Below are 20,230 nucleotides of genomic sequence, written 5' to 3' on the forward strand. Positions count from 1 at the left end.
GTCTCTTCAGGCGATTGTGTAGCACTGCCGTTGTTCTTCTTCTGGCAGTCTTCAATCCAAATCCCTAAAGCAGATTCCATCCAGACTACTGCCTTATTACATCCACTTACAAATCGTTTGGCACCCTGGTTAAAAGGACACTGCGGCCGTAGATCTTATATTCCTTTCCTACTTTTTAAATAAAAAGAATCGTAGCCTCATTGATGCTGTAATAGTGTCCTACAGCGGTGTAGCTTTTCCCTTCCTTCAACAAATCCAAAATGTTTACCTTTTCGGCAATCGTTAACATCTTCCGTTGGAGCTTGGGCACGACCCCTGAAGCAGTAGCAGGAGCAGATTGTTTTGGAGCCATAATGAAGGGCTTGACTATGCACAAAGATAAACACAAAAGAGCACAAAAGTTAACTCTTTACGCAGCAAAACACGTTGATGCTGAATGAGCGAGACGAGACTTCCTGGTTAACACTACATTCAGCCCACAGAAACTTAACTGTGTGCTCTGATTGGTTAGCTTCTCAGTCATCCGCCAATAGCGTCCCTTGTATGAAATCAACTGGGCAAACCAACTGAGGAAGCATGTACAGGAAGTAAAAAGACACATTGTCCGCAGAACCCGCGAAGCAGCAAAAAATCTGTGTTATATTTATATTTAGTTATGCTTACATATAAAATCCGTGATAGAGTGAAGCCGCGAAAGTCGAAGCGCGATACAGCGAGGGATTACTGTAGTGAGTCTTTAGCTGGAATTTAAAAACTGAGACCGAAGGGGCATCTCTTATAGTAGCAGGCAGACCATTCCACAGTTTAGGGGCCATGTAACTAAAAACTCGACCTCCCACTGTTATTTCATTAATTCTTGGAATCATAAGCAGACCGGCATCTTGAGATCTTAATGTGTGCTCTGGTATGTAAGTCATGATAAGTTCAGACAAGTAAGCCAGATCTTGGCCATTTAATGCTTTATATGTTAAAAGGAAGATTTTGAAATCTGCCCTAAACATAACCAGGAGCCAGTGTAAGGATTTAAGAACTGGAGTTATGTGTTCGTATTTTTTTGCTCTTGTAGTAATACTTGCAGCAACATTTTGGATTAACTGGAGGCTGTTTAAAGAACAGTTTAAATATCCTGTGATACATCGCATTGCAGTAGTCAATCCTTCTTCTTCCTCTTCTTTTGGCTGCTCCCGTTAGGGGTTGCCACAGTGGATCATCTTCTTCCATCTTTCTGTCCTCTGCATCTTGTTCTGTTACACCCATCACCTGCATGTCCTCTCTCACCACATCCATTAGTATCCTTCTCCCAATATACCAACATTCAAAATTCCTACCCTCAGTTCCTTTTAGCTTTCTTTAGTTTCCTCCTCTCCTCCTGCCTCCGGACACGTCTCCCCATTCTTCTTCTCATTCTTCTTCTTTTTCGGTCAACAGTAGCCCAATTTCCGCCAGCACCCTGTTGGCTATCAGTACTGGTGGCGGTCGTTGTTAACATGGGGCTTGACCGATCCGGTATGGAAATTTGTATTGTTGTGCGCATAATGATTTGGCAAAATTTTACACCGGATGCCCTTCCTGACAAAACCCTCCCCATTTATACGGGCTTGAGACCGGCACGAAGAAACACACTGGTTTGTGCATCCCCTGTGGTTGGGTTTTGCAGTAGTCAATCCTACTAGAAATAAATGCATAAATTAATTTCCTGTTTATTTAAAAAGTGCCTTAATTTCCCAACATTTTTAAGAAGGAAGAAACATGATTTGGACAACTTTGTAATTTGTGCTTTAAATGACATGCTAGAGTAAAGATAACTCCTAGATTGCGGGCTAATTCAGTAAAATTAATGATGATTCCAACCGAGGTAAATGATGACAAATGATATTGCTGTGATCAGCGTCATTCCCTCCAATAATTAACATCACTGTTTTTTCAATGTTTAAAGATAGGTAGTTCTCATCCATCCACTCCTTAAATTCACTAACACAACTAATTAAAGACAACATTGGAGAAACTTAATTTGATCTAAATGAAAGGTACAGTATATGTTTTGTTAATGATAGATCCCATTGAAACCATGTAAAGTGAAAACAGTAAAGCTCCCAGTACTGAGCCCTGTGGGACACCATATTTCAGTTCTGTGTAAAATGATGGAGTACTGTCAACACATTTCTGTACATATTGGAATTGATTTGATAAATAAGAACTAAACCAAGCGAGTGCAGTGCCTGGAAACCCAACATCATTTTCAAGCCTTTGCAGTAAAAGAGAATGGTCAGTGCTGTCAAATGCTGCACTTAAGTCTAACAACATAATTACAGTGGGGTTTCCTTCATTAGAGGATATCAGAATGTCGTTTACAATGAGCGTTAGTGCCATTTCTGTACTATGACCAGTACGGAACCCAGACTAGAATTTCTCAAATAAATTGTATTGCGTTAGGTGTGACTCAAGCTGATTGGCGACTACTTTTTCCAATATTTTAGAGAGAAAGGGTACATTAGAAATAGGTCTATAATTATTAAGCATGTGTGGGTCTAGGTCTGACGTTTTAAGTAATGGTTTAATAAATGACACTTTTAGTGCATCAGGTACTGTGTCATGCAATAATGAACTATTGATAATGTTTAGAAGAGGTGCTGCAAGAACATCCATTGCACTTAAGACAGGGTCAGCTAAGCTAGCATCTGGTTGGTACTGTAATGCTGAGATCTGGGATCTTATCTTTTTAATTTTCTCATTGACGAAGTTCATAAAGTCTGTACTGCTGTCTGGACTACCATTTGTTGAATTTGCCACTGCTCTAAACAGTACATAAAGATTTGTATTATTGTTATCTATTATTTTGCAATAGTAGTCATAGTGAGCTTTAAAGAGAGGTTTTTTATATTTTTTAACACTCTCTGTCCATGCAATTTGAAACACATGTAGCTTTGTTGTTCTCCATCTGCGCTCCAGTTTTTCTCCAATTTAAGAGCTTGAGTGTTTTCATTAAAGCAGAAAGAATTTCTATGTGCTTTGATCACTTTTGATTTAAGGGGAGCCATTGCGTCCAGAGCATCTCTCAAGGTCAAATTATAATGTGATGTTAGCTGATCTAAATTGTTTTCCACATTTACATTTATATTATATTATTTAGCAAAATACCCGCGCTTTGCAGCGGAGAAGTAGTGTGTTAAAGAAGTTATGAAAAAGAAAAGGAAACATTTTAAAAATAATGTAACATGATTGTCAATGTAATTGTTTTGTCACTGTTATAAGTGTTGCTGTCATCAAGGATTTGATTATCATTATTTCTTTCAATCAGGTTTGTATTTGGAGGATGTGTTGTGTTCAAGTTATATTCCGTGTTTGTCAACCGTTGTAAAGATAACAGGTTTCATTCATCGAAGTGTTGACTACCCAAATCGGTACTTGTGAATCTAAGATGTTTAACAGGTATTCCTGGTATTAAGTGGTGGATATGCCTGCGAATATTTAGCGGCAGCGTGTCTATGAACTTAATTTAAACTTAAGCTTTACACCTTGCTTTCCTATTGATATGTCTACAAAGGCTTGTACAGATTCAGAGGGTTGTTCCATTCTTACTGCATCAATAAACAGCTCGTCTTCCTCTTTATCTGAGACATCACACACTGCATGCATGGATTTACCTTTCCCACTCCTGCAAAGTCAGTTGATGTGAGCCGCTCTGAGTACATGCATCGAAGCTTCTCAGTTGTGCTTGTGCTATCTCGTGTGATCTTGCGATGTCAACAGCTTTATTTAATGTTAGCTCAGACCCAGCAGTTAAAAGTTACTCTTGCATTTTTGCTGAGTTTGTGCCAAACACTATACTATCCCTGACCATCTCATCTTTGTTTGCATAAGCACAGTCCTTCGCCAGCAATTTTAACTCTGTTACAAAGTGATTAAAAGTCTCGTTTATACCCTGTGTCCTCTCATTAAACTTGTATCCTTCGAATATCGTATTCGTCTTAGTCATGACAAATGCCAGCGGCAGTGTGTCTATGAACCTAATTTAAAGTTAAGCTTTACACCTTGCTTTCCTATTCGTTTGCATAAGCACAGTCCTTCACCAGCAATTTTAACTCTGTTAAAAAGTGATCCAAAGTCTCGTTTATACCCTGCGTCTTCTCATTAAACTTGTATCTCGCGAATATTGTATTTGTCGTTATACATGACAAACAGCAGCGGCAGCCTGTCTATGAACTTAATTTAAACTTAAGGTTTACACCGTGCTTTGTTTCCGCAGTAGCTGCACTTATGAATATGCTTGTATGCGTCACTCACTTCATATTCTTTTGCTGCCTTCTCAATTGTGTAATGCGTTTTTTGAACAGGTTTCATCCATCGAAGTGATCACTACCCAAATCGGTACTCGTGAATCTAAGATGTTTAACAGGCATTCCTGGTATTAAGGTGTGGATTTACCTGCGAATATTTAGCTGCAGCGTGTCTATGAATGTAATTTAAACTTAAACTTTACAGCTTGCTTTCCTATTAATACTGTATGTGTACAAAGGCTTGTTCAGCGTTAGATGGTTGTTCATTTCCTACTGCATCAATAAGCAGCTCGTCTTCCTCTTTATCTGAGACATCATATATTGCATGCACAGGTTTACCTTTCCCAGTCCTGCAAAGTCAGTTCACGTGAGCCGCTCGGAGTACATGCATCGAAGGTTCTCAGCTGTGCTTGTGCTATCTCGCACGATCTTGCTATGTCCACAGCTTTATTTAATGTTAGCTCTGACCCGGCACTTAAAAGTTTCTCTTGCACTTTTGCTGAGTTTGTGCCAAACACTATTCTATCCCTGACCATCTCATCTTCGTTTGCATAAGCACAGTCCTTCACCAGAGAATATTTTGCGACAGCGTGTCTATTGGATAGCTGCTGACGGACAGCCTTATATGGGCAGGCACTCAATTACATAGGAGGCGTGACGATGAGGGATGCAACTCCGCCTCACATGGCGATCAAGCTGCAGGCTATCGCCGTATATATGTACGTAAGTAGGTTCCAGTTATGACTGTTACGAGTAGAATTTCGAAATGAAACCTGCCTAACTTTTGTAAGTAAGCTGTAAGGAATGAGCCTGCCAAATTTCAGCCTTCTTGGAGAATTAGTGATTAGTGAGTCAGTCAGTCAGTCAGTGAATCAGTCAGTGAGGGCTTTGCCTTTTATTAGTATAGATGTTAGCTGATCTAAATGGTTTTCCACAATTACACTCAACTTGCTCAAAGTATCTACAAATTTTGGAGCAGAATTACATTCAAGATGTCATACTGTCTTTGTTTTAATCTGTGAGTGTGCTGGCAAGGGCAGGACTAAATCAAATGTAATTAAGTAGTGATCGGAAATAACTTCAATTAATGGAGTAATATTTAAATTTTGAATTTCAACTTTGTAAGTTAATATTAATTCTACTGTGTGGTTATGATTATGAGTTGAACCTTTGACAATCTGACAAAATCCTACTGAATTTAACAAATAAATAAAACATTTGCTAAAAGTGTCAGTTTCCACATCAATGTGTACATTAAAATCCCCCATCAATACTACGTGATCATAATTTATAGCCAAATCAGATAAAAGGTTGCTAAATTCAGTCATGAACAATGAATATGGCCTTGGTGGTTTGTAGACTAGCACTATAATTATGTTATCTATTTTAATATTTAAATCGAATGCCTCAAAGGATATAAAGTTGCCTAAATTTTTAGAAGTAACTTGCATTTTGTTACAATGAATTAATTCAAGGCCTCCTCCTCCACCAGAATCTCTAGACTTATGAAGGAACAAGTATCCATCTGGTGAAGCCTCAGCTAGGGGAGTGCCATCTATTCCAAAACAAAGGACAATATCCCATTAGCCTATGTTCCTTATATACCATCCAGATTAGAATAGAATTAGATTAGAATTTATAACACCACCATATCAGTTCTGTTCACAGCTTGGCACCTAACTCTTTAAGTTTGGATTGTAGCCTTACTTTATGTTTGTCATTAGTTGCAACATGGACAGTAACATGCCTGCTCTGACACCTCATCCCCACCTACACCAAAGATTAACTACAGTTATTATTTTGCTCCACAAGGTCCGGAAAAAGGTTGGACACCTTCAACCTTGGACAGTGTGAAATTCTTACCTTAGGCTTTCATCCAACACACACTTGTTTCTACATCTCTGATTTGGAGCCTCATTCCACTTTGGAAAGAAACTGGACAAAAAGCATCCCTCTCTTTTGTCATAAGAGTACTGTGTATACATTGAGATTACAGTAAAATGAAAAGTTATTCAAATCCAGTGCTGTTTTACGATAGGTGAGTCATTACCCTATTTTTTAATAGCATAGTCTGGAAATTTTTGAATGAATAGAAAATGATTTTGCCTATGTAAATAACAGTGCAAAAAAAAAAAATAAGGATACTATTAAAATCTTGATTTTTAATATTTTTATATTTAATCTTTGTGCAATTCATATTTTTCTTTAAAAATATTGTAATAGTGCTGGGGTGAGTTTCCCAAAAGCATTGTAGCAGTAAGACCATCTATATTAATAGTCAGCATTAATTTATGATTATGTTACAAGTAGCTAATTAAATCCTTTGTAATCAACATCCTCCCAACTCATTCTTTATATCACTATGTTCATCTTAAACTAGCTATTTCTTTTGCAAACCTTAATAACTGACAAAAGTCTAAGGACAGAGCATGTTAAATTCATGTCATGACAATTGTTTGGAAATTTTGAATACTAAGATTTATACACAAAGGTGATGTCATATATACGTTTTGACACCTGAAACTAAACCACAGATGGTACCTAGAAATTATACAATGCAACACCTTAGTAAACCCTCAGTATGGTGAAGCACAATATATGTGGAAAATGCACTTCCCTTATTTTCATAAGTAATTGGGTCTCATATGATTTTTCACTATATTGGTGCTGTGCTGTGACACTAATGCGAGTAGTGCAACACAACATTGCTTTTAGAGAGGCATAGCCTTGCTGAAACAAGACAAAGAAGAATGGAACCAAGAAGAAGGGACGGTGGCAGCAAATGTCAAAATTCTTGTTTGTAGTACTCCTGGGCTGAGAAAAGGAATTGATTAATTTTGTGACAATACAATACTGATTCCTGGATAATATTTTCTATTACAGCTGTTAAACTGTCAAAATTTTGAACCATGATCAGCCACAAAATTTTATTTAATAAGTCGCGATTAACCAATTTTAACCTAGATAGTTCAACAATGTCTGTCAGTCTCCTGTAAATGCCATTGTTGTCCAACTTCTGAACTGCTCAAACTGCAAAGACATGTGTCTTTTATATAAATCCTGTATACATGACACAGTTGTCCCATGTGAATTTAATGTGTAAGAACCCTCAGAACTTGCTTAATGATGTCTCTCAGTCCTATATATTCAACTATATTTAGAGGTCTTTGGTCTGATGCAATCCATTTTATGATAAGTAGAGGTAGTTGATTCTTGAGCAAAAGTTGAGTTGTACATTAATAGACTGGAGTCTACTGCAGATTTTGCTGCCTTGCTTGTAACAGTAACATCATGCATATTTTGCTCTTAAGTGCGTTGTTCAGTATTTCTCTGTTATTTAAATTTGTCCACATTAAGTTTACAAGTATTGACAATTTTGTTCTGTAAACCATCTGGCAGAGTTAAAAATCAATAGCATGCATCATAACAAATGGTTAACTACAGCAGACTATTGACACATATATAATCAAATGTCATGCAATATTCATAGGCCAGGGATTTTCAACCTTTTCCTTGGTATACCACCTCCAGAATTTGAAATATTTTAAATTAACACCATTTGTTTTTTATCTTAAAGCATTAAGTATTGAACTAGGTACAACAAAGCACTGAATTAGGCACAATTTAGCAAGTGGTTATATATATATATATATATATATATATATATATATATATATATATATATATATATATATATAGTATATATATATACTGTATATACAGTATATACTGTATATATCTCTCTATTTTAAAAAAAATCTTGGATGGCTTGGAAGGAGACAAGATGTCCCACGAGAAAAGGCAGTGAGACAAAAACACAGCTGCTGTACAGGCTTTTAAATGTTCGAAGCATTATTTATTTCCATAGCTTGTTGGTGATCTCATTCTATCACAGTAGACATTTTCAAAATTGTTAATTTTTCTAAGACCACCAACAAAATGTTTTATGGTCTTGATCAGATAAACATAACTGAGACTTTTACCTTTCTTTATTTTTGGACATTGTATGATGGATATTGGTTAGCTGGTTACGTGCTGACTCATTTTGAATCTCATTATTATTTGGCCGATATTTAAGGAAAAAAAAAACAATGAAGGGGTCTGAGTTGCAGCAAATCAATTGAAATGAATGCAAAAGAATTTAATTACAAGGAAAAAATGGTCACTAATTAAGAAAATAATTAGAATGAAAACCTTCAGCCACTGTGTCGCTTCAGGAGCTGGACACCCCATCATAGAACATTAAACTTAATGTCATTCTTATTTTCACCATAAAAAGCACAAAAAATGTAGTAATAAATAATAAGTCAGTGTTTAACCCCTTTAGCATTACATCCGAGAGTCACTTGGGCTGTAAAAATAGAGCTAAAAGTGTTAGTCCCAAATGTAACTTTATTGACACGTCTTGTGTGAAACCCGAGGACTACTTGGGCTGATAAAGTGCCAACAGTTTTAGAGCCGAGTGATATTCAGACAACAGTATAGTCTTGAATAAGCGTCAGACTTGAGTGTTACCTGGGCAATAGTGTAAACGCGTCTTCTTCTATCGTCTAATGGTATCTTGTAAAGGCATCAGCAGTGATGACGAAGTGAATCTGTCTTCAGGCAGTGAAATCAAAATGGTCAGTGAAACCAAAAAAATGTAAAATGTAATTTTTTTTTTGAGAAAAAGTGTAATTCTAAGGAGGCTACAAGGGATGATAGAAATTGTACAGTGTTAAAATGAGAGTAACATTCAGTTTAATTAATTTAACATATATATAGTGTCCTCAAACTAAGGGTAAACAAAAATAAATCCATTAAATGAAAAACAAATATTTTCTTTATTGCAAAAAATTAAACACACCACTATGGTGCATGTTTTGAATGGCAGATCCAAGAAAAATGGAAACTGTTATAGTGTGCAAGGTTTTGGATTTTTTTCTGGTAATGGGTCAAGGAAAACTGTTATTAAGAATACAGGCAAAATTCAGTAATATCCTTAATCAATATAAACATGCAAGTCAGAAATTACATTGGGAGTAAAAAAAAAATGTTTTTAAAAACTAAGTTTCTTTTTGCCATCCGAATCTTTTTGTTTGTCTAATGCAGATCTTTGTTTTGAAGGATTACAAAGCATGAACTGCCATTTTGAATAGCAGAAGCGAGATGACTTCATGTGTCATGTCACCGTTTCCCCCATGGCCAATGTTTGATCATGTTATCAGATCACCTATGTAATGCACTTAACATGAAAGATACCATCCAACCTCTTTGTGCTTTTTTTTAGATGAGGATTGTCAAAACCAGCTATGCACATGTTTCCTGTAACCTTCTACCTGTCTCCTCATTAATCTATTGTCTTGATCAGAGTTTTGTTTTTAATTGTTTGGAAACTCTCCTTGATTTCCGAAAAATATTTATATCTTGTTTTAGAGGTTTTTGAGGGCAATGAACCATACGGTCACATCTATTTTCATGCTTGATACGCTTTTGTGCTATGTTGTTTTTCATATGGGTGCAGCCATTTTAAAGTGTTTTTGTTGATAGTTGCTATGTTATCACTAGACAAATCAGCTGGAGTTGTGCAACTCAAAACATATCCCAGTCAAGGGTATGAAGATCATGTAACACACTTCCCGGTTGGCCTTGATTAGACTTAAATCAAACCTTAAAACTATTATTCCTTTGTTGTTTTGAAAAAATTCTGTTTAATAAAGTCTAGCTCTGCTTTTTAACCATGATTTAAGATTAATGTTTTGTTTTTTTGGATTCATGGATATGGCTCTCTACTTGTTACTTTGGTTATAATTCATTTCATCCCTTAATTCTTTTTCTAACTAAATTCTGCCAGTGTCCCTTGCAATCAACATACAATGTGTTTCACCTTAGGGACATTTATGACTGCGGAGCGTCATTTATGGCACTATGGCCATGTGGCTCGTTTCCCCGCGGATGATCCAGCATTGTAAGATCCTCATTGTTGGGGACTGGAGGGGCTGGACCAGGCCAAGGGGTCGCCCACATAACACCTGGCTGTGGCAGATAGAGGGTCATTTCCAGAGGGTAGGACTGGACTGAGTGTCTACCTGGGGGGTTGCAAACCAGGATCCCGAGTTGTGTCATTGTGTAGTGGGTGCAGCAATGCACTGTACCCGTGCATGCTCCCCAACTTGATTATCACTAAGCTCAAGCTTAGTTTTCAGGAATTCAAACCTAACTATGGTTTCAAAATTTCAAACTAAGGATTCAAACACTCTAGAATTTCACTTTGTCCACCAGCCTTCTCCAGCTTGCACTCATTTTCAGTTTCACAAGACTTCAGACCTGAAAAGTTTAAGGACTTACACCGGTAAGAAGACTTCATTAGTTCACTGTTCCCTTCCAGTTGTGCTATTTTCCTGCAATCATTTCTAGCTAATATAAACTCATACCTATATAAAAAAAACATGCAGACACATGGAGAACATGCAAACTCCACACAGGGAAGGACCCGATAAGCAAACCCAGATCTCCTTACTGTGAGGCATCAGTGCAACCACTGTGCCACCGTGTCACCCCGCTCTGCTTCAGTTTCTTTGCAATTGCACAACTCTTACTGTTCCAATTCAATTCCAAGTTCTAGCAGCACACACACCAATCAAAGTAAGCTTGAGGAGATTAGCAGTTATAATATGTGGCTCAGATCTTGGTGTTGGGTAGAGGAGCACAGGTTTATAGAACATTGGGGCAGCTTCTGAAACAGATGAGCCTTGTGATGCCATTACAGACTGCATTTGAACCTAAGGGACATAAATGTATTAGGAAAGTCTCTGACTAGGTTAGTAAAGAATTGCTTAAACTAGGGAATTAGAAGGCAGGGAACTTAGAAAACACTAATTTTATAACTTCAGAGAAAGGAAAGGATAGTCGTATTAATTCACCTTAATTAAACAATAAGTGTCTGTGTGTCTGTACAACTGCTACGTCACTGTCAATCCAGCAGATGGTACTTCAAAAACATTTGTAGAAATGCATTTTATTACTGCAAACTTTTGTGATGTGCCATGTTTTGCAATGACAAATACAATGCAAATTTTTACCACATGCATTATAAAATACATTCTAATAGATTGTCCACTGCAAATAGTTACTCTAAGGTCTGTGTTGATTACTTAGATTTCAAGCTGTCTTAGATGGGCAAAACAGCTAGTAAAAAATATAGAACATAACTTTGAAATATCTATTCCATTGATATAAAGTGCAAGTAAAATAAATAATATGTTAAAAATTTTGTAGCTGGGGTTATCAGGCCTAAAACAAGTTAGTTGTAGCTATATATCTAAGCATAGGATATGTTATTAAACCAAGCAGGTGATTGACTATTCAGGGACAATTCTATCCCTCACCTTTTTGTTGAGGAGATACGACAGCTTAATCCTTGAGCAGCTCTACACCTTCTTCCCAATCATTGCCTAGCACTCCTAAGGCTGGCTTCAGCTAGTTCACTTCTCTTTTTAACCTGATCAGTAACTGTTAGTCGGTCTAAATAAGTAGCTTCTTTTTCCAGCAGTTGCTTTTCTGTTGTTGAATGGCGTAAGTCATTTTAAAACCAGGTTTTGTCAGCTGGTGTGGTGACTATTTCAGCTTTTAAACCATCTAAGGTTTCACACACCTTGACCTGATCCTGTTGCAAAACCTTTACTGTTGCTTTGAGGTTCTCTGTGTGTTTACATACTGCCTACAGTTCAGCTTGATGTGTGGCTATGCAGGGCAGCTAATTATCAGCTAGTACCTGTGCATCTGCTAGGTCACACTCTGCATCCTTCTTGCTTTCTCTCACGGTCTGGAATTGTGCCTGCAGTGCCTCATTTTATTGCGATATCACTTTCTTCTTTGCTTTAGAAGTCAAAGCCATAGATTCTAGCTTCTTTACTTTTTACACTTCTACAAACATAATTTTGAATTGCCTCAACAAATTTAATGAGATAGCAGAAAGCAGCTTCATTGCATTAACAGATTTGCCTTAATCTAGCATTTGCTTTGCTTCTCGAGCAAATTCAATCTGACTTTGTTCAATGACATAAAAACCTAAGCCCACTTTCAAAATAATCTGGATTCTCCAGAGAAGAAAGTCTAGCAACAAGCATTTCAAGTTTCATTATCTCAGATTCATCCATTATGGCAAGCTTTCAAGAAAACCATTTGCAACACCACTAAACAATATATCACAGTCTTCTAGACCTATGCAATGCAGTCTATATTATCCTGTGTGCAGGTTATGCTGCCAGTCACTTGTAAAATACATCTGATGCTATACCCACCCCGGGATGCCAAATTAATGTGGGATTTTGATGTTTAATAATCAATACATCACCCACCTAGCAAATTAATGCAGTTAAGGTGGTTTAGGACCTCTGTTTCATCTGCCTGGTGGGATGCCAAAAATATGAAGTGATCTGTACAATATATGAACAGTTTATAAATCTGCAAAACTCTACATTAACACTTTAATTTTCTGTGTTGTGGTTCGAAATGTGACTGAAAAATTACTTTCACAAATAACCCAGACACGCTTGTTGAAATAAGCAAAATAATGCAATTTATTTATAACATAAGGATAACAGAAAATGTATATATTCAATTATATATATATATATATATATACTGTAGATATACAATATAAACATAAAAGACACAAACAACACAAAACATAAAATTACGAAAGCTTAGTTTAACATTTTCTCTCCTGTAGAAAAAGGCACATACTGTAATTTACCACTTCTGTCTTTTGGCTTTGTTAGAACTTTCCTCTGTTATAGGAAAAGGCACACAACTTATGAATTCTGATTTTTCAGTTAATGAGGTTATAAGTCCTCTGGCTGGTTATGATGCTTCTATTGCCAATAAGTGGCATTCATTTTCTCACAGCAGCTAGCATTTTCTTTGGCTCAGGGACCAAACCTCACCACACCGAACTCTCTATCTTAGTGTGTGTGTGCATTACTGTATACGTGTATGAGGTGTTGCTTTGCGCTTTCCCTTAGGATGTAGGGTTATAGAAACATCTAATAGTCAGAATTTATGCTTCACAGGATTATTATCTATAGTTACAGTTAAGACTGTGATGAATTGTCTGTGGCGAAGTGAAATATTAAATAAATAATTGCCACCTGGGAAGTGCAGGCTCCAACCACGTGCAGGTGTGCAGGAGCGCATTTCGCTCCAGGATAGTTGGAGTGCCTGGATACCTGTGCAAATACACACATCAGTCAGGTGCCTCATTCTTATATGGTGGGAACAGTATATCACACCTGCACCCAATTAGGCAAGCCAATATAAGAGAAATTTGCATGACAGAATTGGAGGAAAAGAATTACAGAAAAATAGAAATAGAGAGTGAGACATAGGTTAAAGGAAAAGAAGGATGAACAAAGGCAGGACTGAGAGCAGCCAGCATGAAAAGGGATTGAGGCAGGCAGCCGAGAGGATAGCTACTTGGAGGAGATTAAGGCCGACACTCAAAGGGCCAAAGAGTATCACTCTGGCTGAGTGTTTCTAGGTATCTGGAGTGACCTGTTGTTCAAGTGGATGCTCACATAAGGCTGAGACATAGCAGCGCGAGTGGCAGAAGTGAGGCTTGGCACGGCACCCTGGTGGGAGCCTATGGGACAGCAGGACCCAAGCCTGGATTTTAAAGGTTGACTGTGCATGTTGGTTGAGCATCTCCTCTGTCTGCAGGATTTCATGTGGGGTAGATAGAGGGGATGTTGGTTTTAAAAGAATGCAACAAAGTTTGCAAGATTGACTGTTTCTAGCCTGTGATTTTTAATCTTGGAGTATGGAGCCAACCCGTACTGTCACAAACACTAAAGTACCATAGTACATTAGCTGGCTTTATCCTATCTATTAAATTAGTTAATAGTTCTCAGAATCAAAAAATACTTATTGTTTGAGGGGAGAGATGCATGATTTATTTCCTGGTTGTATATCTCCAGCTGGAGACGTTGTTCCCACTGTTGGCAGCAGCGCTGGGAGTCTTCAACCGGTATGGTCTTCGGCATGTCCGTTACACTCTTTTGGATGTTTTCTAAAGTCCCAAAATGACGTCCTTTGAGGACATTTTTCAGTTTAGGAAAGAAAAAAGTCACACGGACTGAGGTCAGGTGAATAAGTGGGCTGGGGAACCACAGGAATGCCTTTTGAGGTCAAAAATTTTGTTATGGAGAGGGCAGTTTTTCGGCACCATTTTGGCACAGACCTTTCGCATGTGCAAATGTTCAGTCAAAATTTGATGAACGGTAAATATGTTCAAATTTAATTGTTCACTCAACATTCTTAATGTTAAACGACGGTCTGATCTCACAAGAGTGTTCACACGTTCGGTGTTTTCATTGATTTTCGAAGTTGAAGTCCTCCCTCAACAGTGTTCATCTTCAATGTGTTTTCTGCCTTCCAAAAATGATTTGTGCCAGCGAAAAACTTGAGCTCGGGATAAAGAATGTTCCCCATAGGCCTGATTTAATTTTTCAAACGTCACACTTGCCGTTTAATGGCACAACGTTGCTCCAAATTCCGCTGTTCCATTATGCGTTACGCACAACCAAAAACAAAACTTCGCTAATAGCAGTCACAAAAATCACGTAGTTAATGGAAGGAGTTGAAACTCGCACTGAGCTATGGGAGGGTACTGATACACGTGCTCTATCAAGGACAACAGCGCAGCGTTGCCAGATCGCTTGCAGTGTTGCCAGTCTCATTACTTTTCTGCCACACCTTGTATGTGGAAGTACTTTTAGTGAGCTTTCTTTTCTTTGTTCAGGAGGTAGCCTTCCTCGCACTGTCTGGTAATAGATGGTATTGCAGTTTTTTCTTTGACGGTTTTACACAAAGCGTCCTCGGATACTAGCAAAGTTACACCTGCTAAATCAAATGGTGATCAGGCAGTGGCCATTGTTACCAAGGCAAATGCATGGTTTACATATGGTCTGGGTCTCTCTTACTCCTGTCCTCACTGTCTCTGAGCAAGTTTGGACTAATGGGAACCTTGTCCAAACTCCAACATAGATGTGAATTATTAAATTATATTAAATATTAAAGGTATTAAATCTACCTTTTCAGTCCAGCATAGTTGTTCTCTGGAGTAAAGGATTGCTTTGACTTTTGTTGCGGCCACACCCTATCAACTATGGGTTCTGGCTATTGGCAGCCAAATTATGGCCCGGTCAAGCTTCAACGTAGTGAGAGAAGAGCAGTTAGTTAGGGTGGTGTCAATAGGGTGTTATAGGGAGAAAAAGAGGTTGTGTTATTGACTTCTTGGGAGCACATACACCCATCCACTTAATTGACCACTGGTGAAAAGTTCTGTCTATCAGTGTTACTCTTTCTGCATTTGTAGACCTTTATTCAGAACCTGAGTCCATTTAACACCTTAGAGAGAGATGACCCTGCTTGTTACATAGTCTGGTATAAATCGTCTTATCAAATAAGGCTGCAGATGTTGCATTCCAAAAGGTGGCCCATTTAGGCAGAATGAGACTTTTAGATGGTGATAAGAGTGTCTGGAAACAATGAGCTAGGACCTAGTGTCTAGCCTAGCAAAATAGATAATGCCTGTCTGTCCTACAATGAAGGACAGCAATTTAAAGACAATTTTGAACAACTGTGTTTTTAATATAAATCTTTGTGTCCATAAAAATACAGTAGATACAGTCAGTCAGTCACTGTCCAAGCCACTATATCCTAACACAGGGTCACAGGGGTTTGCTGGAGCCATCCCAGTCAACACAGGGTGCAGGAACAAACCCCAAGCAGGGCACCAGCCCTCCACAGGGAAAATAGATATAGTAATTCTTTAAATTAACAAAGATATTATCATAAACCTGAAAAAGGACTTATGTTTGCAATTTTTGTGCACAATATTCTGAATGCAATACTCCTCCAGGAAGTTCTTGGTGTGATAAACTTTCTCCCAAATATGGTGTAGTACAAGACAAGAAATGTTGTGATTCATTCTAATAGAACTTGCTAAATAAAAGTTGTGCTGCTGTGTTCCTGTTGGAATGGAAGGGATTTCTTCTCTCCTATATTCACCATTTGTAAATAATCCTGTAAATAATGCACCACAAAAACTATTATAGGTTTTGCTTTTATATAGAGGTGGTTGTTCTTCTTGAACATAACCTAATCAAGAGCCCTTGATTAGCAGAAACCTCTTAATCTACCTATTAATTTCATGCGACAGTGGTAAATGTGGTAAAAATCTTTTCATGTATGGTTTCTGTTTGTCAAATTTTGTTGATGAATAAATAAGTACCCTGTCCAGGGATTGTTCCAGCTTTGTGCCTTGTTCTTAATGAGATAGGCTCCAGCTTTTCTTCGACTCTGCTCAAGGTAAGCAGGTTTGGAAATGGACAGAGGAATTGATGGATGGATGGATGAATAAATAATGAAAAAGCAGTACCTATTATGTATCATTTGTTAGTTTAGGTTAAATCTGCATAATTTTAGGAGTTGATAAGGACTACTATATAATTGTTACTTATTCCCCTAGATATTAAATTATAAAAATTAATGTGTGAACACTTACTTTTCACTTCAGTATATGACACTGCACCGGTACACTTTTTCTTCACTAAAGTACAGTATTGGTCCTTTGTGGGTATGTTTCTTTTTTATTTACAGTGCATCCGGAAAGTATTCACAGCGCATCACTTTTTCCACATTTTGTTATGTTACAGCCTTATTCCAAAATAGATTAAATTAATTTTTTTCCTCAGAATTTTACACACAGCACCCCATAATGACAACATGAAAAAAGTTTACTTCAGGATTTTGCAAATTTATTAAAAATAAAAAACTGAGAAATCACATGTACATAAGTATTCACAGCCTTTGCTCAATACTTTGTCGATGCACCTTTGGCAGCAATTACAGCCTCAAGTCTTTTTGAATATGATGCCACAAGCTTGGCACACCTATCCTTGGCCAGTTTCGTCCATTCCTCTTTGCAGCACCTCTCAAGCTCTATCAGATTGGTTGGGAAGCGTCGGTGCACAGCCATTTTAAGATCTCTCCAGAGATGTTCAATCGGATTCAAGTCTGGGCTCTGGCTGGGCCACTCAAGGACATTCACAGAGTTGTCCTGAAGCCACTCCTTTGATATCTTGGCTGTGTGTTTAGGGTCGTTGTCCTACTGAAAGATGAACTGTCGCCCCAGTCTGAGGTCAAGAGCGCTCTGGAGCAGGTTTTCATCCAGGATGTCTCTGTACATTACTGCAGTCATCTTTCCCTTTATCCTGACTAGTCTCCAAGTTTCTGCCGCTGAAAAACATCCCCACGGCATGATGCGGCCACCACCATGCTTCCCTGTAGGCATGGTATTGGCCTGGGACCTCATGTATAAACAGTGCGTACGCACAGAAATGTTGCGTAAGAACTTTTCCATGTTCAAATCGCGATGTATAAAACCTACACTTGGTGTAAAGCCACGCACTTTTCCACGGTACCTCATACCTTGTCGCACGCAGTTCTCCGCCGGTTTTGCAGACTGGCAGCACCCAGCGTCAAAGCAATGCTACTGCTCCGGTGTGGTTACTCCTTATTTTCCTGACGCGGCTTTATAAATACACTGAAACTAACCGTAATTGTTTATTAGTGTAGTGCATCTGATTGTAATTAACATATATATATATATATATATATATATATATATATATATATATATATATATATATATATATATATATAATGGTCCAGGGAATAGCCATAGTATTCCAAATACCATAACTGCTTTAGCGTTGTTACTCTAACTGCACCTTCTTTTTCTTCTTTCAGCTGCTCCGTTAGGAGTTGCCACAGCGGATCATCTTTTTCCATATTACTCTCACTGCACCACTCGGAGTATTTATATCACTGTATCTGAGTGTGAATCACAGCAGCAGCTGATCGGAAAGAGAATTATCGGGATAGAGCTTCAAGCACACGCTACCTCATCCACAGAAAACGTTTCAAAGCCTTTCCTGTACGGACCTCGTGGTTCAGAAACAGTTTCATCCCAAGAACATTAAACGCAATCAATCAAGTGCTCCTTGTAGAACTGTTTGTATTTATAAGTACACTGTAAACTTGCACTACAGTTATAATATTACACAACCTGCACCACTTTATAAAGTGCGTATTTACATATTATGACGATATCATTTTTAAGATGAAATGCAGCAAAATATGTTTATCTATACTAATAAAAGGCAAAGCCCTCACTCACTCACTCACTCACTCATCACTAATTCTCCAACTTCCTGTGTAGGTAGAAGGCTGAAATTTGGCAGGCTCATTCCTTACAGCTTACTTACAAAAGTTGGGCAGGTTTCATTTCGAAATTCTACGCATAATGGTCATAACTGGAACCTATTTTTATCCATATTCTGTAATAGACTGCAGCTCGATGGCCGTTGTAGGCAAAGTTGCGTGTGGCATCATCACGCCTCCCACGTAATCACATGAACTGACTGTGAACGCAGTATGTAGAAAACAAGGAAGAGATCCAAAGAGCACTGAAGAAAAAACGCATACAAGTATATTCATAAGTGCAGCTACTGCGGAAACAAAGCACAGTGTAAACCGTAAGTTTAAATTAAGTTTATAGACACGCTCCGCTGCAGTTTGTCATGCCTATGATAAACGGAGTTAAAATTGCTGTAGGGAGAAACTTTTAAGTGCCGGGTCTTAGCTAACATTAAATAAAGCCGTGGACATCACAACATCACACAAGAGAGCAGCTCACGTGAACTGACTAAACGCAGTACGAATCAAACCATGAATCAAACCTGTTCAAAAGACGCATTACACAATTGTCATGGTAGGAAAAGAATATGCTCCGAGCTGAGCTTCACAGCTAACGCGGTCTTACGGAAGCAACTTCGTCACGCTGTTACCAAATACTCACAGAAAAATCCATGTTAATACACACGCTGTCTCTAGAGTTTCTCCACACTCTGAATGTATTCCTCGCATCCCCGTTATACCCTCTGATCTCCCATTTAAATTCAAACGCCTCCAATTTCCAGTAAGGCTCTGCTTCGCGATGACAAGTGATAAGTCTCAGGGACAGACCCTACAAAGGGTTGCCATTGATTTGAGGCAAGATTGCTTTTCTCCTGGACAACTATACGTTGCATTCTCAAGAGTAAGCTCGCACAGCTTGGTCATATTACAACCGGAGTGCTGAACTGACAACGTGCTATACAAAGAGAACTATAACAATCGTAATAAATGAACAATAAAACAGCGGAGAACCCGTGGATTAAATAAAAAGGCTGCTTCGTTGGCGAAGCAAGGAAAAAGAATGGCCTTATATGTCGTTCATTTTTAAAACAGCGGACAAGCTGTGTAAAGGCTGCTTCACAAAAAAAACAGCGGAGCGCCTTATATGAGCAGGCAGTCAGCTAAAGAGGGGAATCAATAAATAACTATAATCACAATAAACGAACAAAAAATTGCGGAGAAGCCTCGGATTGAATAAAGGAAATGGGTACCTGAACAGTAAAGTAAGTCTCAAATAGCTACACAATAACTATAACAATCGTAATAAACGAACAATAAAACAGTACAGAACCGCAAATCAAGGAGAAAGGACGGCCTTATATGGTGTTCGTTTATAAAACAGTGGAGAAACTGTGTAAAGGCAGCTTCACAAAAAAACAGCTAAGCGCCACACTCTGAATGTATTCCTCGCATCCCCGTTATACCCTCTGATCTCCCATTTCAATTCAAATGCCTCCAATTTCCAGTAAGGCTCTGCTTCGCAATGACAATTAATAAGTCTCAGGGACAGACCCTACAAAAGGTTGCCATTGATTTGAGGCAAGCTTGCTTTTCTCCTGGACAACTATACGTTGCATTCTCAAGAGTAAGCTCGCAAAGCTTGGTCATATTACAACCGGAGTGCTGAACTGACAACGTGGTATACAAAGAGATCCTTAACAAATAGTTAT

At 38.2% G+C, this 20,230-nt stretch overlaps 1 protein-coding gene across 3 annotated transcripts in view; it reads left to right on the plus strand.

Moving 5' to 3' along the window:
• The window catches only part of wnt3a (wingless-type MMTV integration site family, member 3A), a 186,170-nt gene that overhangs the window by 12,008 nt on the left and 153,932 nt on the right, over positions 1-20,230 (plus strand). The window lies entirely within an intron of this gene.

This window comes from Polypterus senegalus, chromosome 5, assembly GCF_016835505.1.
Source record: "Polypterus senegalus isolate Bchr_013 chromosome 5, ASM1683550v1, whole genome shotgun sequence".
Lineage (NCBI taxonomy): Eukaryota > Metazoa > Chordata > Cladistia > Polypteriformes > Polypteridae > Polypterus > Polypterus senegalus.